This window comes from Mirounga leonina, unplaced genomic scaffold, assembly GCF_011800145.1.
Source record: "Mirounga leonina isolate KUSES-001 unplaced genomic scaffold, KU_Mleo_1.0 Mir_109, whole genome shotgun sequence".
Lineage (NCBI taxonomy): Eukaryota > Metazoa > Chordata > Mammalia > Carnivora > Phocidae > Mirounga > Mirounga leonina.
Genome location: NW_023270244.1, coordinates 5543009 through 5563111, shown reverse-complemented (window position 1 = coordinate 5563111; position 20103 = coordinate 5543009). Strand labels below are relative to the sequence as shown.

Sequence of the window (20103 nt, the reverse complement as noted above, 5' to 3'; positions counted from 1 at the left end):
TAACAGTACCACCTCCCTGAGTGTCACAAGGGATTCAATGAGTAAGGGATATCAGATGCTTAGAACAGTGACTGGTATACAGCAAGTGCTAAATAAATGTTCACTATGAGGAAAGAATGGAGATAGAACATTTACTGCAAGGTAAGATATTCAAGTACCAGACTTTAGCTGGGTGGCTGGGGATGAGGTTGGAAAGAACCTTTAGAGGAAAGGTTTAGACTCTTGCTGCTGGAAGCCTAAATCAGTAATGGAGGGGCTCCCAGAAGCTCTGTGTTAGGAGGTCCTCCTGTCCTTACTCCTCTTTCCCACTGACAAATCAGGGATCTGCCACAGCCAGAGAGAATGGAGCTTCCCTTCCTCTTCTGGGACAAGAGTTCATAGTCTTAGTCCTTAGGATGGACTTGAAGGGTGATGTCCATCTGTAGACACCACTACAGGTTATGACACAGTAGATGGCCTGTGGGTTAGATACAATTCCTGTCTAAAAGCCCCCACTTCCCTACTCTTGTGACCCTCGCAGAAGGCACGGTGGGAGATTCACAGTAGTTAAAGGATTCACCTCTATTGTAGTCATCCGGCTATTCCCCAAAATTCTAATTCTTCTCCTTCTAAGACATGGTGGGATCACACTTCCCCTCTTCTTCTAGTTAGGCCAGTCTCTATATCTCATTTTGGACAATGAAATGTGAACAGAAGTGATATGTCTCCTTCAAACTTCAAGAACCAATGAGTGATTTGTCTTTTTCCTTCTGCCTGCCATGGTGACTAGAAACACTCCATATGATAACTTTCCATCAATTTTCATGCCTGAGTGAGAATAATCCACAGCAGAGTCCCAAGATTACCCACAATAGATATACAGTAAGAACAAGATAAAATTTCATTATCTGAAGCAACTAAGACTTTGGGGGTTGTTTGTTACTGCACAGGGCCTATCCTATCCTGACTGATACAACCTTAATTCCACTCTAATTTATACTTTAAAATATTAATAAGGTCTTTGCAAACTTCTTTCATTTATTATTGGTAACAAATTCATTGTGATAACAGATCTCAAAAAAACAATAAAGTTTACAATCACTAATTTACAGAAATAAAATGTATTACCTACAAGTTTCGTGTTAAGGTTTTGCTATAAATTCCATTTATTTGGCAAGTTCATTAATCTTTGTTTTCTTTGTCCTTTACTGGACAAGGTGATCCATTTAACCTTAAAATTTCTATACTTTTATTCTGTTAAAGATGCATGCCTGAAAGAAATCAAACACACATCCTGTGAAGGCTGAACAAAGGAGAACTCTATAGAGGAAATTCAGTGGCAAAAGAAGAGCAGCTGCATCAGCAATGGCTGCCACCTTCCTCCTGAAAAGTCTCTTCCCTTGCATTATCCTTGTCTTTATCCCAAAACAACCACTCCAGTTCCCAAGGGTTCAAGTCCCCCCATCGGGGATTTTTTCTTGGGCCTACACCTTTTTTTCCTCAACAGAACTGATACAAACTGCATTTTCAAAATAAATTTTCACGAAGAAAGATTCTTAAAAAGTAAGTGAAAATAGGGGTGCCTGGGTGGCTCAGTCAGTTAAGCATCCGACTCTTAATTTCGGTTCAGGTCATGATCTCTGGGTCATGAGAGTGAGCCCCGCATGGAGCTGGGGAGACTGAGCTCCCCAGCGTGGAGCCTGCTTAAGATTCTCTCTCTCCCTCTCCCCCACTGCCCACTCTCTCCCTCTCTAAAACAAATAAATAAATAAACAAAAATAAAAAGTAAATGAAAATACAGTGTATACGTAAAATACAAACAGAATATAACTAACGAAATTTTTTGGTGGGTTTTTTGTTTTTTGTTTTTTGTTTTTAAATGCTCAGAGAATCACCACCACAAGTCATTAGCCTTTGGCTCTAGTTTAGCCGGCAGCGTTCACAGGCCCCTTGTTGAACTTAATTCTAGTTCTGGCTTCCTCACAGGGAGAACCATCCCATCTCTTACTACATGACCACACCCTAATAAATATCTTCCTACAATCAAGGACAAATGCCAGAACCACTTTCCTTGAATCAAATGTCTTTGGCCCTCTAACATTCTCCCCTTCAGACTTGATTTTTCTGATTCAGGGACACCACACTTACAATCCATTTGCAGGAGAGTGGGGAGAGGCATCCTTAACCGCACTGATGGATCTCGCCCTTCCAAACTCAGGTTAATAGCATTGTCCATCTCTATAACTTACCATGTCACCCATGCAGTGCAATAAAAACACATACACATGCACACCATATATGCTCATCACACTGAAGAAAACGATTTTGTCTAATCAATATAATTTTTCCAATATTGAATCAACATATATATTTACAGTTACTGTATTTTGATTTATTGTCTCAGTTAAGAATATGAGCTTTGAGCAAATATACAGGGCTTAAGTCTCTGCCCCAGCACTTCATGGCTTGGGATCCTCAGGCAATTACTTAATCTCTCTAAGCATCGGCTTCCTCAAGTGTAGACGAAAAATAATATAGTACCTATGTCATAAGACTGATGTGAGCTAATGAGCACAGAATGAGGGAATGTACATCAAGCAGTTTAGCACAGTGCCTAGAACATACGAAGTACCCAGCAACTTTTCGCTAGTGGTGGTAGTAACAGTAACAACATTACGATCTTAAATAAAATGAGGAGGATCATTGTCTCATATTCCATAATCCCCATATTTCTATTGTAGCTTCCCTAAATCTTCAGCTTTTTTCTAGTAAATGCCTGACAGAGTGGTTTTTAAGTTCTTTAGAAATTCAAAGCACTTACGTAATTATCACCGATTCTGCAATATTGCCCACATCATAGACAAGACATTACCTATGCCCCAGTGCTCCAGAACTATTCAAATATGCTGATCCATTGGTGATGCTACCCTGGCATCTTCACAGAGTAAAAGGCTTCCCTTATTTTCTGCCAAGCCACACCATCCACTTGCTTGAAACTCATCCAGATTCGGTCCTGCATTAGGAAACACATAAGTGCCCCCAAGAGAATTCAAACACTTAAGCAAGGCACTGAGCAATTAAACTTTGTGGATTACTTTAGAAACAGAAAAAGGAAAGGAAAGGAGAGGAGTCATAGATAGGGAAAGAGAGAAAGGAGAAGCAAATTTAAGTGGCTCAGCTGGGTTTGGGGGAGATAGGAATGTGTCTACTCATTATGTGCTTCCGTTGGAAGGAAGTCAAATGTTTTCACTGAAAAGCAAGCAGAAAGCTTTCATGATTTAGTACACAGGAAAACTCATAAATTAAGGCAAAGAAGCTCCCAATGTAAACAGGTGCAAATCACATCCTACATATCACAGCTGTCATAAATCTGAGCTGGTCTGACTGCAAGAGGCAGGCGGCATGACAACTTTTAGGGTCTTCCTGGCCTAAAAGCTCTACTTCAAAGATCACATTTCCTGTTTGGCTCTCTTCTCTTCTGATCTAACCTGGAAGCCTCTGAACAGGGAATTGGATTGAACTTCCTCTTTGATGATTGGCTCATCCCCCAAAGATTCCTATCCCTGGCCCAGAAGCAGGGCCCCAAGAAGAGGTCCCTGGTCTTACATCTGCTGCATCTGATATACGGGCAGTAGGTCAGATAAGCAGACCAAACAAGCTCTTCAAGGCAACAAGTATCTGAGCATTTGCCAAGTGCTAAGCACTGTGGGAAATACATAGCTCCTGCTTTCCAGAGACCCACAGTCCAGCCACTCATGGGGAGGAAATTCCCCTCTTCACGCCCCAGGGCAGTCTCATGACTTCACTCTAAGTCCAGTCCATTCTAACCTGCACTGACTTGCATCTCTTTCTTGGGAACCAGAAAAGAATTTCCCTATTTAATTAAACACTAGGGTACAAGGGAACAAATTTAGTCATAGCCTAGAAATAAACCAACCAACCAAATCAGACTTCAAAAGAGGTAGATCCAGTAAGAAAGACACAGCTTCTTGACACAAGTTCAACTACAGCTCAAAATAGCAAAAACCATTTACTGAGAGGAAATGAGTACCAGTGATGGTGATCCTTTTTCTTATCAAAGTATCTTGTGCTTAAAGAATAAAAAGCTTACCTAAAGCCCAGCTAGGAGCCAGTGGGGTCCAGAAAAGAAAGGTGTGCAAAATCATAGGACTCTCATTGCCACCCTCCAGAAAGATCCATGTGTGCCCCCAAGCCTAAACAAGAGAAGAAAGGCCAACAGAAAGCCTTCAAATTAAGGAACCTGAGTCACTTTTGAAAATCTACCCCAATAATTCATTCTGATGGTCATCTATAACTCTCTAAGAAATGTTTATATCCCATGTGCCTGGGACTTTAGGGCACCATTTGAAGATGCTTTTCATTATAGTATGGAACATTTTCCCTTTTGTGCAGTGGCATCCTTCTGATGTACTGAGATGGTCTCTAAAATTCTGATGAGGTGGTCTCTAAATTCTGATTTTCCTGAGACCTCCAGGAAAATCCACAGATGAGGTTTGGAACTGTCTTCTGAAATAATTAGGTCTTTCCTAGTCAACCATCAGCTACCATGAACCTAACTAACTAGAAAACTAATCAGAAGTGACCCAAACAACATCTTTCTCTTTGGGCTTGCAGTGAAATTCTTCAAGATCACTAACGATAAGAGCTAACATTCACTGAATATTTACCATGTCCCAGGGGTAAATTAAAGCAAAGTGTGGTTAAGCAACTTACAAGCTATGTGTAGCTTAGTGAAGTTTGGACAAGGGTTTAAACGTGGCTGGAAAATGGACCGAGCGTGCAGACCCAGCTGTCGAGCTTTTATACTGAGCCTTGCGCTCCAGGCTACACCCGCATAAACTGAATGACCATCATCAGCTGTCACGGTAGGCTTCTGTCAACCATTTTCTTTTATTCTGAGAGTTCACTACAGTCTAGTTAAAGATTAAAAGCCTGTCAAGCCTGCAATGATGATGTTTTTTCCCTTTTAAATGTTTATAAAGATAGGGCAATAACACACGAGAATCTGGCTCGGTTTTCCCATAGCATTGATTCCCATCTCTTTCTACATATCAAAATCATGTAGAGGCATTTAAAAAAGAAAAAAAAAGACTGATGTCCAGGAAATGAGCTCACAGATTCTGATTAAATGAGTCTGGGGTGGATGGGTCTTAAGAATCTATAAGTTTTTAAACATTTTCCAGGGGAGTCTAATGTGCAGCCAGGATGAGAAGAGCTTCACATTATAGGATGGAAAACCATGTTCCTCTGAACACAGAGGGAACTGTCAACTCCTTGATCCCCATTTAATCTCTTTCACCACTTCCCCCTCCAGTCAGTTCAGTACCCTGCTGCCAGATGGATCTGCTCAGACTTTATCATTCCTCTACTCTGAATCCATCTATAATCCCCACAGCATCAAAAACTACATTCCACATCCTTGCCCATGTCAAAGGTTCTCTACACTGTGACCCAAACCCATCATTCATCGTCATATCCATATCCCTAGGTGATCTTTCCACTCCTGCTAAATTGGTCTGCCCCCGAAACCCCGGCTTCTTATTCTCTGATGCAAAGCAATTCAGCTTTGCTTGCCCTATCCCTCACTCACTATCAGGTCCACCTTGTACACCAAGGAATTTTGATTACTCACTCCTCCTTTCTTTCTTTTGCCAGGATCCCCTCTCCTTAAGAGTCCTTGAACTGCCCAAAAGGCTGGCAGTCACTTTTTCCTCTGGCTCAGGAACTTCTCCAGATCTTGCCCTCCTTAGGGAGCCTTAGACTCCTCTGTCATTGTCTCTCCTTTGTTCTTGAATCCCTTGGTTTGGCACCCAGCTCCGTCTTCTAGGACAGTGCCCCTCGGTTCAGTCATTCTCCCTTGTTTCTAAACACAGCCAACATGGGCAAGAAGGGCCAGAGCCCTGCCGCTCACAAGAGGGACATATCAGGAAAAGCTCCATGAGGGCAGGGGTCTTTGTCTGTTGTGTTCATTTAGGTGTCCCTAAAACAGTACCTAGAACATAGAAGGCATAGCAGTAAATATCTGGTGAATGAATAAATGAATGAATGAGGACATCCATCATGACCTAACCTGATGATGATGAATCATTTCCACTTTGTAAAGCAAATCCACTTGTGTTGGGGGGAAGATCCCTGATTTCCACTTAAAACTATCTATCATGTGATTAATTATTTAACACACTCATACTAACCAGAACCCTGATTAATGCTACACAGCATTTGTATTACCCTTTGTGCTTTTCAGTGCATTGTCCCATTTATTATCTCAGTCCATCCTCATAATAATCTCATTTCCCTTTCACAGATGAGAAATGAGGCAGAAAGGTAGCAGGACTTGATCAGTCACAGAGCTAGTTGAGAGCAGAGTCAGGATGGAAATCAGGACTCCACCTGCCGTCCCAGGCTCGCTCTCCTCCTGCCACTGCTGCAGCAGTGCTGGTGTCCCACTTTACCGAACACACAGTGACACACATCCCCACTGACGTCCTCACAAACCTGCTGTACTGGTCAGGGTTCTCCAGAGAAACAGAAACAACGGGGTAGAGAGAGGGATAGATGGGTAGGAAGAGATTTATTCTGAAAGACTGGCGCACCTGATTCTGGAGGTTGAGAAGTCCCATGATCTGCCATCTGTAAGGTGGAGGGAGACCCAGGACAACAAGCAATACCATTTCAGTCCAAACCCAAAGGCCTGAGAACCAGGGGAGCCATTGGCGTAAGTCCTGGTCCGAGCAGAAAGCCTCACAACCAGGAGATTCAACGTCTGAGGGCAGGAGAAGACAGATGCCCAGCTGAAGCAGAGAGCAAAGTTTCCCTCTTTCCATCTTCTTGTTCCATTCAGGCCCTCAATGGATTGACGATGCCCACCCATATTGGGGAGGGCATCTTCTTTATCACTCAGGCTACCAATTCAAATGCTAATCTTTTCTAGAAACACCCTCATAGACAGGACAACAGATATCTTACCAGCGATCTGGGCACCCTGTGACCCAGTCAACTTGACACAGAAAATTAGCCATCACATCTGAAGGGATTGTGCAGATGTTGATGAGTTTCATTCAGAGAACAAATGTAAAACTTAGGTAACAGGTACTTTGTCTCTATACATTTGGGGTGTTCACAAACAAATTCCTATCAAATTAGGATAAGGGCGGAAAGCTATTATTACTGAAAACCACAACAGCCCCTCAAGGAGAGAGGACCCTGGTAAAAGAAAGGAGTGAGGAGTCACAGTCCTCTTATGTACCAAGGCGGATCCAATAGAAAGGGTTAGCAAGCTCTGAACTGCTTTGTCAGGAATCTGAAGGCAGCTTCACTGAGAGGTTCTGGCTCACGGAGCCCCACGAGAGCGCAGTAAACTACCAGCAGGAGCTGTGTTTATCTCAAGGCCCAACCGGAGCTGAGAAATCCACCTCCAAGCTCACTGCCACAGTCTTTGCCAGGCCTCAGCTCCCCACAGGCTGTTGACCCGAGGCCCCAGTTCCCAGGCACGCAGTCCTGCTGATCAGGCTGTGCACAACACATCAAACAACTAGACCCAGAGATGGGAGAGAGGAGATAAGGTGAGGCATGTAAGGTGGGAGGCTCGAACTGAAGGAGGTACTCATGAGATCTCCCCCAGTTGGGACCAACAGAGCGCCCATGTCAGAAGCTGCCGTCTTTTTTTTATAACTTCTTCTTGAAAAGGCAGTATGTCTTAGCGTGTCTTAGTGTGCTAAGCTGCCATCACAAAATACCATCACCTCTGCTGCAGGCTGCTGTCCGCACAGACCAGCTCTGGTACAACGGGTGAGGGCTCTCTACGAGGGGTGAATTCCAGGAGGTGGGCAGCATTGGGACTATCTTGGAGACTGGCTACCACCGAAGTTACTCAGTCTTCAGATCACGTACCTGCGGGTTCATTTCCAAAGTCCCACCTGGATTAGATCAGACGGGTGTGCATTACCAGGAATTCAGCTAAATGGGCTCTGTCTTTACAATAGCCTTATCTACTTAACAAAATCCTTTTAACAAATGTCTCTGAGGCAAGCGCCTCCTTAATTAACTGATTTAGGAGGAAGATAATGTGGCAGTACATTCAGGAATTAGGGCTTTGAAGTCAAATATTTGCATTTGAATCCTGATTCTGCTGATCCCTGGCTGTCGGATCTTGGGTTAGCCACTTCCCCTCTCTGAGCTTTGTTCTTCACAAATGGAAAAATACTACCTCTTAAGGTACTTGCGAGAATTCCATGACAGAATTCATCCCTTCCACAAACATTTTCAAGTACTTGGCTCATCATCAGTGCCAAATTAAATGCTTGTCAAACCCATATCTAATGTAATCTAATTGCCAGTGGTCTTCCTCAAATAAAACAGGAGGGCATTAGGAATAATAATTGAGAAGCTTTTATAAAATGTTTTCTCCTTATTGCACCACCTCCTTTTAGTCAATTCATTTAACTGTCCTAGGAATTAGTTTCCTTATCTATAAACTATATATAATTAACTATAAGTGAAGTTAAATATGGGGCTCATTGAGGAACAAGGAGAGCATAGAGGGAGAATTTTTATTTTTTTTTTAAAGATTTTATTTGTTTATTTGACAGAGAGAGAGACAGCGAGAGAGGGAACACAAGCAGGGGGAGTGGGAGAGGGAGAAGCAGGCCTCTTGCCAAGCAGGGAGCCCGATGCGGGGCTCCATCCCAGGACCCTGGGATCATGACCTGAGCTGAAGGCAGACACTTAACGACTGAGCCACCCAGGCGCCCCTGTAGGATGTTTAGTAGTATTCCTGACCTTTACTCACCAGATGCCAGTAAGGTGCCCCCTGCTTCCCACCCCCAGCTCAACAACCAAAAATGTTGATTGCCAAATGCCCTGGGGAGGCTAAATGCCCATCTAAAACCATACCCCCAGGCCCATACCCTGGGATTTCAACTTTGCCTCAATGCCTTGTTTTTTTATTTATTTGTTTGTTTATTTATTTATTTATTTATTTATTTATTTATTTATTTATTTATAAAGATTTTATTTATTTATTTGACAGAGAGAGACAGCGAGAGAGGGAACATAAGCAGGGGTAGTGGGAGAGGGAGAAGCAGACCTCCCACTGAGCAGGGAGTCCGATGTAGGACTCGATCCCAGGACACTGGGTTCATGACCCGAGCTGAAGGCAGACACCGAACAACTGAGCCACCCAGGCGCCCCTCAATGCCTTGTTTTAAACAAAAGCTCTTCCTGCTCCAGAAAGGCATTCTAGGACCAGTTATTAAGATACCCTTTTTTCATCTTCCTGCTTAAGTAATACTTACTGATGAACACCGTGCCAGGCATTGTGGTAGGCATTTTATTTATACAGTATATCATTTAAGTATATGCAGTTATCAAAAGTCATTTCAAGCATATATGTGTGTATGTATATATGTACACACACACATATATACACACACATATATTTTTTACTGTGTGCATTATACATACATGCATATGTAAACCAGATGTTCTGGAATTCTTTGGCTTTATGGAAACACCCTTTTTTGTGATAGACATTAAGTGTTTAAATAGACCCTGTCTCAAGTATCGTGGGGTCTGCCAGTGCTCTCCCTGATACCTCTGAGGATCCCAGAGGTAAGGATTATATCTTCCGAGTCATCCCCAGTGTAACCTGCTTCTTGGCGGTCACCTACTCCAGTCAATGCTCCTGGATCTTGTGGTCACTGTCCTCGCTGCTTTTTTGGACACTGTCCCCCATTCTTCTTTGTAATTTCTAAAAGCAAAATCAATACAGTGCTGTTTGTGTTATGAATAGTAGGCTGTTTGTTTTTGAGTAGGGATAATGGAAAACACTGCCTGGGGAAGATTGGGGAAGAACTTAAAACTGAAAGTCATTCATCACTGATTTTTGCTATTTCTTGGACATGTTTTAGCATTTCTCCCTGGTTGCCTTTGCCCTCAGTCCTGGGTGTCCTGTCACCTTACCAGCCTCTCATTCTTCATCCTTCTCCTCCCCACCACCCCCCAGCCAAAGATGGCTCCTGCTGGTCCCCACTCAGCATCCTGAACTGGTTTCTTCTTTGTATTCGGAACTCATCTTCTAACCGTAGACAGTAATGGCTTGTTATGTCTTTGATTGCCCAATATCAGACACTAAAATATGTGTCTTCATTCCCTGTGTCTCTCTTGCTCTCACTGTTTCTGCCTACTGGATGCCGGCCCTGGAGGAGGCAGGGCTCTGAAATGCACACCTGCCAAGTGTTTCTAAATGATACAGTTTAGCCACAGCTGCAGGACCTCAAGGCAGAGAAGTTAGGGAGTTCTACAGATCCCCTTGGTTTTGGGGGGCAGACAATAGTGAGAAGTCTTTCTTCCTGTCGAAAAGCCATTATTCTGTTATTTTCCTTTCACAGATATTCTGGCAGAGGTAGGGGAATATCTGCTCTTTAAACATTCATGCTCATTTGTAACAATCTTAGGTTGTAGATGGAACAAATTATATATAGCATCATAACTGCAGAACAGTGAACTATTCTGGAATTGAGATAAAATAAAAAAATAACTTTACAGAACAAAAGAGGAGAGACAACAGAACATAAAATGTCTTGCAATATTAATCATTTAAAAATTCTCCCTTCCCGGGAGAGTGAAAGATGGCGAGGGGTAGGGGACACTATTTCAACTGGTCCCCGGAATTGAGCTGGATATCTACCAGACCACTCTGAGCACCCACGAAACCAGCCTGAGATGTAAGAAGATCTGGATCTCTACAAACAGAATATCGCAGATGGTTGGTTTTGAGGTACAAAGCGGGGAGCCGTGATTCCACGGGCAGATATCGGAGGATAAACAGCATCGGGAAGGTGCCTGGCCGTGAGGATCCTACAGCGCCAGTGAGCGACAGCCTCGCGCACTGGGGATGGGCACAGACTCAGACCGGTAGCAGCGAGGAAAGGACTCTAGGGCAGCCCCCCAGGGTGGAAACCCAGAGCAGCAGGGTCATACGCAAGCAAACTGGGAGCGGCTGGTGGTTTTAGAAGCACAAAGGGCAGAGACGTGCCCCGACCTAGAGGCAGGACTGGGGGTGCTGCAGAGGGGCGCACAACCCAGGCCGCTGCAGTTTATAGCAGCACGGACAGAAATGGAGACAGTGTGGCCTAGAGAGCTCACTGAAGAACAGACTGAGGTCTCTCTGCTCTGAGGCAGAGGGTTGGAAACGGTCTCTTCTGCTCTGACTCGCGGAAGAGACGGGGAAAGCCGCCAGGGAGAGGCGCCAGAGAACAAAAGCCCCAAAGACTGATTCCCCCTAAGCCCATCCCCCGCCACAGGGGCGCAGGGCAACTCCGCCCAAACAGGGTTGCCTGAGTAACAGCGCGGCAGGCCCCTCCCGCGGAAGACAGGCTGGGAAAACAAGAGGCCAGCAACCCTAAGGTCCCAAGAAAACAGGTGCATCTTGCTTGGGTTCTGGTCAATAATTTGGACTCTATACATTCCCTCAAACACCCATCAACAGAATGACTAGGAGGAGGAGCCCCCAAAACAAAAAGACTCAGAGATTATGACTTATGCTGCAGATTTACAAATGGATGCAGATGTAATCAAGATGTCAGAGATGGAACTCAGGCTAGCAATTGTGAAGACAATGGCTAGAATGGAGAAATCAATTAATGGCAACATAGAGTCTCTAAGGGCAGAAATAAAAGATGAATTGGCAGAACTTAAAAATGCTATCAATGAGATCCAATCCAATCTAGATAATCTAACAGCTAGGGTAACTGAGACAGAAGAGAGAATAAGCGATCTAGAAGACAGTATAATAGATAAAAAGGGAAAAGAGGAGGCCAGGGAAAAACAACTCCAAATCCAGGAAAATAGAATCAGAGAAATAAGTGACACCATGAAGCGTTCCAATGTCAGAATAATTGGAATCCCGGAGGGAGTGGAGAGAGAGAGAGGACTAGAAGATGGATTTGAGCAAATCGTAGCTGAGAACTTCCCTAATCTGGGGAATGAAACAAACATTCGCGTCCTAGAGGCAGAGAGGACCCCTCCCAAGATCAAGGAAAACAGGCCAACACCCCGGCATATAGTAGTAAAACTTGCAAATCTTAGAACCAAGGAAACCATCTTAAGGGCAGTTAGGGGGAAGAGATTCCTTATGTACAGAGGGAGGAACATCAGAATAACATCAGACCTATCCACAGAGACCTGGCAAGCTAGAAAGGCTTGGCAAGACATATTCAGGGTACCAAATGAGAAGAACATGCAGCCAAGGATACTTTATCTGGCAAGGCTGTCATTTAGAATGGATGGAGAGATGCAGAGCTTCCACGACTGGCAGAAACTGAAAGAATATGTGACCACTAAGCCAGTGGTCACATATTGTATATCAAGAGTGATATACAACAGAAATTTACAGGGACAATCTATAAAAACAACGTCTTCACAGGCAACATGATGACAATTAATTCATATCTTTCAATAATCACTGGCAAGGTGAATGGCCTAAACGCTCCCATAAAACGGCACAGGGTTGCAGATTGGATAAAAAGACAGGACCCATCCATATGCTGCCTACAAGAGACTCATTTTGAACCTAAAGATACATCCAGACTGAAAGTGACGGGGTGCAGATCCATCTTCCATGCCAGCGGACCTCAAAAGAAAGCTGGGGTAGCAATTCTTATATCAGACAAATTAGATTTTAAACTAAAGTCTGTACTTAGAGACACAGAAGGACACTATATCATTCTTAAAGGGTCTATCCAACAAGTAGATCTACCAATTGTAAATATCTATGCCCCCAACATGGGAGCAGCCATCTACTAAAGCCAACTGTTAACCAAAATAAAGAGTCATATTGATAACAATACGTTAATTGTAGGAGACCTCAATACTCCACTCTTAGCAATGGACAGATCCTCTAAGCAGAAAATCAACAAGGAAACAAGAGCTCTGAATGATACATTGGACCAGATGGACCTCATAGATATTTACAGAACATTCCACCCTAAAACAACAGAATACTCATTCTTCTCAAGCGCACATGGAACTTTCTCCAGAATAGACCACATACTGGGTCACAAATCAGGTCTCAACTGATACCAAAAGACTGAGATTATTCCCTGCATATTCTCAGACCACAATGCTTTAAAACTGGAACTCAATCACAAGAAAAAAATTGGCAGAAATTCAAACACTTGGAAGCTAAAGACCACTCTGCTCAAGAATGTTTGGGTCAACCAGGAAATCAAAGAAGAACTTAAACAATTCATGGAAATTAATGAGAACAAAAACACATCAGTCCAAAACCTATGGGATACTGCAAAGGTGGTCCTAAGGGGGAAATACATAGCCATCCAAGCCTCACTCAAAAAAACAGAAAAATCCCGAATTCACCAACTAACTCTACACCTTAAAGAACTAGAGAAAAAGCAACAAACGATGCCTAAGACACACATTAGAAGAGAAATAATTAAAATTAGAGAAGAAATCAATGAATTAGAAACCAGAAACACAGTAGATCAGATCAACGAAACTAGAAGCTGGTTCTTTGAATTAATAAGATCGATAAACCACTGGCCAGACTTATCCAAAAGAAAAGAGAAAGGACCCAAATTAATAAAATTATGAATGAAATGGGAGAGACCACGACTAACACCAAGGAAATAGAAACAATTATTAGAAATTATTATCAACAACCAGATGCCAATAAACTGAGCAATCTGGATGAAATGGAGGCCTTCCTGGAAACCTATAAGCTGCCAAGACTGAAACAGGAAGAAATTGGCAACCTGAATAGGCCAATAACCAGTAACAAGATTGAAGCAGTGATCAAAAACCTCCCAAAAAACAAGAGTCCAGGGCCTGATGGATTCCCTGGGGAATTTTACCAAACATTCAAAGAAGAAATAATACCTATTCTCCTGAAGCTGTTTCAAAAAATAGAAACAGAAGGAAAACTTCCAAACTCATTCTATGAGGCCAGCATTACCTTAATCCCCAAACCAGGCAAAGACCCCATCAAAAAGGAGAATTTCAGACCGATATCCCTAATGAATATGGATTCCAAAATCCTCAACAAAATCCTAGCTAATAGGATCCATCAATACATTAAAAGGATCATCCACCACGACCAAGTGGGATTTATTCCTGGGATGCAAGGGTGGTTCAACATTCGCAAATCAATCAGTGTGATAGAACACATTAATAAGAGGAGGGAGAAGAACCATATGGTCCTCTCAATTGATGCAGAAAAAGCATTTGACAAAATACAACATCCTTTCCTGATTAAAACTCTTCAGAGTATAGGGATAGAGGGAACATTCCTCAAGTTCATAAAATCCATCTATGAAAAACCCACAGGGAATATCATCCTCAATGGGGAAAAGCTGAGAGCCTTTCCCTTAAGATCAGGAACATGTCAAGGATGCCCACTCTCGCCACTATTGTTCAACATAGTACTAGAAGTCCTAGCAACAGCAATCAGACAACAAAAAGAAATAAAAGGTATTCAAATTGGCAAAGAAGAAGTCAAATTCTCTCTTTTCACAGATGACATGACACTTTATGTGGAAAACCCAAAAGACTCCACCCCCAAATTACTAGAACTCATACAGCAATTCAGTAATGTGGCAGGATACAAAATCAATGCACAGAAATCAGTTGCCTTCTTATACACTAACAACTCAAGTGAGAAAGAGAAATTAGAGAAACGATTCCATTTACAATAGCACCCAAAACCATAAGATACCTCAGAATAAACCTAACCAAAGAGGTAAAGGATCTATACTCTAGGAACTACAGAACACTCATGAAAGAAATTGAAGAAGACACAAAAAGTTGGAAAAATATTCCATGCTCATGGATCGAAAGAATAAACATTGTTAAAATGTCTATGCTACCCAGAGCAATCTATACCTTCAATGCCATCCCAATCAAAATTCCAATGACACTTTTCAAAGTGCTGGAACAAACAATCCTAACATTTGTATAGAATCAGAAAAGACCCCGAATCGCCAAGGAGATGTTGAAAAAGAAAAACAAAGCTGGGGGCATCACGTTGCCTGATTTTAAGCTATATTACAAAGCTGTGATCACCAAGACAGCATGGTACTGGCACAAAAACAGACATATAGACAAAAACAGAATAGAGAGCCCAGATATGGACCCTCACCTCTATGGTCAAATAATCTTTAACAAAGCAGGAAAAAACATGCACTGGAAAAAAGACAGTCTCTTCAATAAATGGTGCTGGGAAAACTGGACAGCCACATGCAGAAGAATGAAACTCGACCATTCTCTAACACCATTCACAAAGATAAACTCAAAGTGGATGAAAGACCTCAATGTGAGACAGGAATCCATCCAAATCCTAGAGGAGAACATAGGCAGTAACCTCTTTGACATCGCCCACAGCAACTTCTTTCAAGATACATCTCCAAAAGCTAGTGAAAAAAAAGCAAAAATGAATTTTTGGGACCTCATCAAGATGAAAAGCTTCTGTATAGCAAAGGAAACAGTCAACAAAACAAAGAGGCAACCCACAGAATGGGAGAAGATATTTGCAAATGACACTACAGATAAAAGGCTGGTATCCAAGATCTATAAAGAACTTCTCAAACTCAACACCCAAAAAACAAATAATCAAGTCAAAAAGTGGGCAGAAGATATGAAAAGACACTTCTCTGAAGAAGACATACAAATGGCTAACAGACACATGAAAAAATGTCCATCATCATTAGCCATCAGGGAAATTCAAATCAAAACCACATCGAGATGCCACCTTAGAATGGCAAAAATGGACAAGTCAAAAAACAACAAATGTTGGAGAGGTGTGGAGAAAGGGGAACCCTCTTACACTGTTGGTGGGAATGCAAGTTGGTATAGCCAGTTTGGAAAACAGTGTGGAGGTTCCTCAAAAATTTAAAAATGAGCTACCCAATGACCCAGCAATTACACTTCTGGGTATTTACTCCAAAGACACAGATGTAGTGAAAATAAGGGCCATATGCACCCCAATGTTCATAGCAGCAATGTCCGCAATAGCCAAACTGTGGAAAGAGCCGACATGCCCTTCAACAGATGAATGGATAAAGAAGATGTGGTCCATATATACAATGGAATATTACTCAGTCCTCAGAAAGGATGAATACCCAACTTTTACATCAACATGGATGCGACTGGAGGAGATTATGCGAAGTGAAATAAGTCAAGCAGAGAAAGTCAATTATCATATGGTTTCACTTGTTAGTGGAACATAAGGAATAGCATGGAGGACATTAGGAGAAGGAAGGGAAAAATGGGCAGGGGGGAATTGGAGGGAGAGATGAACCATGAGAGACTATGGACTCTGAGAGACAAACAGGGTTTTAGAGGGGAGGGGGGATTGGTTAGCCGGTGATGGGTATTAAGGAGGGCACGTACTGCATGGAGCACTGGGTGTTATAAGAAAACAATGGATCATGGTTCACCACATCAAAAACTAATGATGTATTGTATGGCGACTAACATAACATAATAAAAAAAAAAATTCTCCCTTCCGGGGGAGAATAAAATAAAAATTAAAAAAAAATCCTACAATGCATTAAAAAAAAAAAACCCACAACAAAGATTTATCCAGCCCAAAATGCCAACAATTCTGGAGTCAGCCAAGGAGACAAAGCAATAAGCGTGACCAATAAAGTATTATGCATTAGAAGTAAACAGAAACTAGTCAACAGAGAAGAAAGAGGTAAGGAAGCAAGATAGAACACAAGGAGGATGGCTGAATAACACACCAAAGATTCTAGAGGACTTATAAGAACAAAATGTCTAACCATTTGAAGCTGTTTTCTCTGTTGTCATCCAAATGCTCTTCTTGTCTCCCCAAACCTGCAGTAAAGGCTGCCACATGCAAAGACCTTGGGACAGCAGATTGCATAGGTGGTGGTGTGCATGAGCGTGCATGTGTGTGAGAGAGAGTGTGTGTGTGTGTGTGTGTGTGTGTGTGTGTGTGTAGTAAGGAAACCATCTGAGTCTCACCTCTAGGTCAGAGTAAAAAGACCAATGTCAGACCCAGAGAAGGAACTAGGAATTATGCAGGGACAGAAAGCCAGAACCAAAGGCGCCTATGATAATATGAAGAACCTAAGAATTGGAAAGAGCAGAATTCTGAACCAAACTATATGTGATCTTAAGGGACAAGGATTTCTTAGCTCCCATATAGATTATAGTTCTTCTAATTATATTTTTTTAATATCAATTCATTCCAAAAGGTCATCCTCAACCACCTTTCTTAGCTGTTGTATAAAGTCCCAAGCTACAAGCACCCCTTGATCTGAGAGATCCCAACTTGCATGCAGTCAAATGTCTGAGCGCACCGAAGGATCACCAACCAGGCAGCACTCCTTTCAAACTGGGGCCTGAACCTCCCTGAAGCCCTATGGGAACGTCACACATTAAAGAGCCACCGAATACGGTGCAAATACAGACATGAAACAAACTTTGAAAAGATAAGAGCATTTACAAGAAATACAGAGTTCTTGGGGCGCCTGGGTGGCTCAGTCGTTAAGCATCTGCCTTCGGCTCAGGTCATGATCCCAGGGTCCTGGGATCGAGCCCCACATCGGGCTCCCTGCTCGGTGGAAAGCCTGCTTCTCCCTCTCCCACTCCCCCTGCTTGTGTTCCCTCTCTCGCTGTGTCTCTCTCTGTCAAATAAATAAATAAAATCTTTAAAAAAAAAAAAGAAATACAGAGTTCTTATTAAGAGGCAAAGAGATGAAGTACTATTTCCTTTGGCACGGTGCCATAAATTCAAATCTGGTCTCTGGGAGGAGAAGGTGACAAGCATTGCTATACATTAAAAACATCAACCAAAAAAAAAAAAAAAAAGTGCAGAAGCAGCACGTAGAAAGCCCCTTTGGACAGTTACAGAGCCACTCCTAGGGAATGACAAACACTAACTCATGAGGAGCAGGAAGGTTTGGGGCCAAAGATCAGTGGGCTAACAACTAGGGGAACACAATAAAACCTTAAAATGATCTGCCCTGAGAGTTGTGACCAGTGTGTAATGGAATTTAGCAATAAGAAATAAGGAAAACAATAATAGCTTTCCATTTTCTGTGGTATGAAATTCCAGACAGCTTATCTAACCCGTTGGTGTCCAGATCTCTCGCAGTCACTTAATGAAACAGTGGTTGCCCAAGACCAGAAACACTCCGTAATAATAGCTTCCCTGTGAACCACGAGTCAAGAGAAATAGATACGGCCTGACACCCAGCCTCTCCTCCAAAGAGGTCTTAAAAAAACATAGTGAAGGCTAATACATCCTCCATCCGGGCTGTGCATATTATCCGGACAAGATCACAGGCCACTTATGGAGTGAAATGAGCTCCAATCAACAGAGAAGCCTCATCTGAGCGCCTGACAGTTTAATTTAGCTTAACAATTACATCCGCAATTTGATCGTGCAACCTCTCCATCTTGATGGCCAATAAAAGTGATGCTTCCCCTGAGATATGGAAACTTAACATGATTAAGGGAAAGGGAAAAAGAGTTTACATTCTCTGACTCAGCCCATCAGTTATCCACCCCAGTGGTCATTCCTCTTTGTTGTGACAGACTCACTGCCTCTTGATCATATTGACCACACAGAGAGACGGCAGTCAAGTTCTCTCTGAACTCCTCTGCAGGGCGGTGGAGGGAGGGTGTCCCACGTCTGCCCGTTCTATGGGACCACCGTAGGAAGTGAGACAGCTCAGGACAACCTCAAATAGCAGTCTCCAGGAACCATGGCAGGGCACTTGGAGAAAGCAACAACAAAACCAGATTTCCCAGGAACACAGTTCTAGTGCAGTGTGTGTTCTCTATTGCTGTTGTAACAAATTAACACAAATTTAGTAGCTTAAAAAAAAAAAAACACCTACTTCCTGGTTTTGTAGGTCAGACACTTGAGGACCTCCAAGGTGCCCTGCATCACAGACTCTGATGGAGCTTCCTTCCTCAGGGCCAGAGAAGGTTTCCTTTTGCTAATGAATCTCTTAATCTCCAGTTAAACACTTACGCACCCAAAACCCCACTTAAAAAGTCCAAAACAGAGCCAGCCTCAGACTGCACAAATCACATTCTTGTAAGAGTTCTGTGCAGCTGATGAAGCCACGTGGAAAACAGGCCCACCATCCTGTTTGCCTCTTCCCATTCTCTTTACCCATCCCTTGTCTTACTCCTCTTAGCAAATACTCATTTGTTGACTAAGTGAATCTCCCTCAACTCTTGCCCCCAAAACAGATTATCCAGTTGTTGTTATAAGAGTACCATTTTTCAGCCACCATGTATCGAACGCCTATAAATAAATATGAAATAAATATATAAGTATAAAATGAAGGTGCCGGTCATTAGGCCATTTTCCTAGCTCCAAATCTGTCTTTCTGTGCTCTGCCCTTTGATGTTGAGGCTGGGACTCTGAAAATGACCCGTTTCCTTTGGCAGCTCGCAGAAGCTATTGGGTTCTGCTAACAAGGCCCAGGAGGGAGCCTGGAGGACAGGAAGAGAACACTGCTTGCTATTCTCAGCACTGGAGCCCCACCAACGACCCCTCAGCCCCCAGCAGCAGCCAATCCCAGCCTCCACCCACTTTTGGCCCTTCCAGAACAGTGTCCTTGTGCCCTGTCAGAGGTGCTAGGATCTCCTCAGAAATCTGAGTCCCAGAATGAGAGGCTCCTCCTCCATGTTTCTAGGTTCTGGCAACCCTAACACCTTTCCTTTGTTACCACCTAAGTGACAGTGACTCCCTGCAGTTATCAACTCTGGATTACCTCAGCCTTCCCACCCAAACCTGTGTGACCAACTCCCTGTATTGAACTCCCTCCGTTGAGACAGCCAGTGTGGTTTCTGTTCTCTGATTGGATCCTGACAGATACAGCCCACGTTAGACATACAGAATTCAGATGAATAAAAAAAGGATCGAAAATTATAGGGTCATTCAAATATGAAAGGGTCTTCGAGATCACCTCCTTCACCTCTGACATCTTACCTGTGGGGAAGTCAAAATGCAAGAGAGGGTGACTCACTCAAGGTCATAGCTGGTGGTGACTAGCCCAGGACTGGAGTCCTGAGCTTCCTGACTCCACGTCCAGTAGCCTTTTTGAC

General features: G+C 42.9%; 1 long non-coding RNA gene across 1 annotated transcript in view; it reads right to left on the bottom strand.

Annotated features, from left to right (window-relative positions):
• Positions 1–20103, bottom strand: part of LOC118020180 — a 69529-nt gene that overhangs the window by 13994 nt on the left and 35432 nt on the right. The window lies entirely within an intron of this gene.